Here is a 3,760-nt window from a genome sequence, read left to right on the forward strand (position 1 = left end):
TGGTTCCCAGTTCAGCTGACATTACGTGGCAACCCTGCCTTTGTTAATAAAATTGAGCAAATAATGGTTTATTTGATTACAAACCCTGAGAAATTGGGCTGACCTATTTTGAATCTATGGAGTTGTACTGTGGTAAGCACAACAACATGTGAATGCAAAGCATCCTGGAAAGGTATCATTTACAATTAAAAATTGATTTTATCAGGCAAGCATTCTCTTCCAATTATCAACAAATGTATGAGGTTATGCTTTTTCTAAAGTCTCATCGAATTAATATCTGAAGCCTGCAATCCCTAAATAATGCACATGGGAAGAATTTTGACTGAAATGCATAATTACTTTGAAACACCTTCTAACCAAGCCAAAATTTTCAAACATAATGACAAGTGACATGGATTATTTAGAGGGTAGTGAACATTAAACTAGATCAGGCATTTGATAGGTCTAGCATCTCAGGAGCAATTGTACTGTGCACTCTGGAAAGAACTGTAAAACTATACCTGCTCTCATAACAGACCATGCTGAGAGCAAACACAGCAGAAGCTAATCTTTATTTCATGAACTACTTTGTTCCAGAAATAAATCATTTATTGGAATGTGAATTATTCACGACTCACCAAGGCCTGTGGCTCATTAGCACAGTTGTGTATTGTTTTTAATGCCCTTTGGCTACTGCAATTAGAAACAAATCACTTGATATAAAATCTGTTAAAAGGTAGTATTTGTTTGTATCAATTACAGAGAAAATGGCTATATAAAAGTATCTGTCCCTAGAACATTTTTCCAGAACTCCTGAGGATCATCCAGGTGCTTTTCAGCAAACTTGAAATGAGCATTCATGTTCTTAGTGAGCAGTGGTTTCTGCCTTGCTGCTCTGCCATAAATCCCATTTTTGCCCAGTGTCTTTCTGAACACTGACCTTAACCAAGGTGAGAGGCCCATAGATCCCTGGATGTTGTTTTAGGGTTCTTTGTGACTTCCTGGATGATTTTTCGCCTTGCTCTTGAGATTTTGGCAGGACGGCCACTCCTGGGAAGATTCAATACCGTCCCAAACTTTCTCCATTTGGACAATATGGCTCGGACTGTGGTTTGGTGGAGCCCCAGAATTGGCTTTGTAGACCGATAGGCATCAACAACTTTTATCCAGCGGTCTTTCTTTTGATCGTGGCATGATGTGCTTCTAGAACCTGTGTGCTGATAACTTCACTCTGATGGTAAGGGCCAAAGTTAGTCAGATTTATATTGGACAGGGCTGGCCGAAATCAGGCCTGATTGTTAACCAAAGTATTCAAACAGCTGACCCTAATTATCCCTTTAATTGGGTTGAGTTAACTAGGGGGGCAATAATTCACACCTGAAGATTGCATGCTTGATTACCTTGGACACCAAACAAATGAAAGCAGTGCCAAACTTTGGTGTCATTTTATCCTCTCAGACTCCCTCTATATACTACTACAACCCACAAAAAGATCTGACCAAATTCAATAGGAAAAATTTGGAAAAATGCAGAAAATCAGGCAGGGGGGCAAATACTTTCAAAGCACTGTGCGATGCTAAAAATAAACATTAAAAGTGTAAAACTTGAAAAAGTTACTTCTAGGCCTTTTTGAAGAACCAGAAATAATGGGTCAGTTTGGTAAAAAGGTAAGGTTGCGAGCATGAGGCAGGTGATAAAATTACAATGAAAAAAGGAAAGGATACATGTACAAAATATTCAGTTCAAATAAAAACCTTGGAGAAGGATTCTTGGACAACCATCACAGGTTAACCATTAGGGAATACTGTTGGTTACACCTGCAAGCTCTATTGATAGGGCCCTACCCATTTCACAGCCGTTAAATGCGACACACACCGTGAAATTGTGTACTTTTACACTGCACTAAAATCAATGTTATATGTACCGTTACAGGTTCCTGATGGGATTATTAGCTTGTTTCAATTTAAAAAAGAAAGCTAATCATGAACTAGACAGGATTTATTGATTGACATTTGACATCCAATAACTGGGCTTTACTCATCAATTGGTAGACACAGGCATCCAAGGAGGGTTTAGTATGACTTGCATAGCTCAACTGCTAGTAGTCAGGCAAGTCAAATTAGGCTAATTTTAAATAGTGTCCAAAATAAATAAGAAATGCTACAATCATTTCTGCAGCAGATAATGTAAAAGTTTGGAAAACAAATATATATCAAGCAGCAGAAAAATATTCAGAGTCAGTAATTTCAGAGACTTCATGTTTATATTTTAGGCTCTGGATATATTGTCCAGCTACAGACCTGTCCCTAGCTCGGCACAGTCTGTCCAACAAACTCTGTGGCTGCAGAGAGAGCTGTGTCTAAATATGGACAGGTATTTACACAAGAGACAGGGAATGAAGAACAGAATTGTTAAAAAAAAAAAAAAAAAAAAAAAAAGTGATGCTCTGGATTTCAGTTTCATTTTCTTTTAGCATTTCTACTTTGTTAGTCACCTGCTTTTGTTAACTCCAGGGCGTTAAATGTTTACATTGCTATATAACTACATGTTCATACTTTGTTACACCACCATAAGATGTAAGATTTAAATAGCTGAAACCATCAAATTTAAGATTTTAAAATGTTATGACATTTACGAAACTGTACCGTGAATTTGTTAGGGCCCTATCCAATGAATAGCTTTCAATATGGCCCCAAGTGAATGTTCCCTTTCATTAAGCTCCAACACAAATACATAAAATAAATCATGGACGATATCCCCCATCATCATTTTTACATTCAATTCCAGTGAAGTTTCACATTGTGTTGCCCAAACCATTAACATACTGTAGAGCAGGGGTCTCCAACCCTTGTCCTAGAGATCCCCAATCCTGCAGGTTTTACAGGCGTCTATACATCCCGAAATGGCTAAAAAGAACTAGTACACATGTTAATCTTGACTAATTAAGCCAATAATTGGTTCAATTAAGTAAAAGATCAGTTGATACAAAGCCAGAAGACCCTGTAGCTCTTCAAGATCAGGGTTGGATATAAGACACCCCTGCTGTAGGGTCTGCTGTGCTAAATACAGCAGCGATACAATGCAGGTCATACTTTCATTGTTAAACTTTTTTTGCCCCCAGAAAAGTACAAAATTCAAAATCAAGGCTTCAACTTAATTCAAGAATATATATACTTTTTAGATTTCAGCAATGACTCATCCATTTAGAACCACCCCCACCCCCGTCTGGACCTTGGGGATGCTATACAAAAATGAAAAGGTAAATCAAGATTGTAGAACAAAACCAGGTTTCAAGTATAGGACAATAAAAAGACAATATAATGAATTTATTCCAAATTTAGAAACATTTCACAGAAATGGTTAAAAATACACTTTACATTTTTTATATAAATAGAATCCATCAGTTGTTGCTTTACAATTTTTCAAAATCTGCAGAAAGTGTCATCTGGTTCAAAGAGACATAATGCCCCTCAACCCAGCACTATTGTGCTTTAAAGAATAAGTAGCAGGATTCTGAAAAGTATAGCGTCACACATCCCCACATGTTGCCAGAACTGTTTAGAAAACATACCTGCAACTTCGATTTGCATGGCTAACATCTTGACATTTTATACTTAACTTGAGTGTTTCAAAGCTCTTTTCAAAATGGCCACTCTAGTGCACTGATCGTGTAAGGATTATTGCCCACGTCGTCAAACAGGTAACAAAGCGATAACAATCCATGATGCGGTACAGAACAGAAAAGCCAGAGCATATATATATATATATATATATATATATA

The sequence above is a fragment of the Polyodon spathula genome, chromosome 2 (assembly GCF_017654505.1).
Source record: "Polyodon spathula isolate WHYD16114869_AA chromosome 2, ASM1765450v1, whole genome shotgun sequence".
NCBI lineage: Eukaryota > Metazoa > Chordata > Actinopteri > Acipenseriformes > Polyodontidae > Polyodon > Polyodon spathula.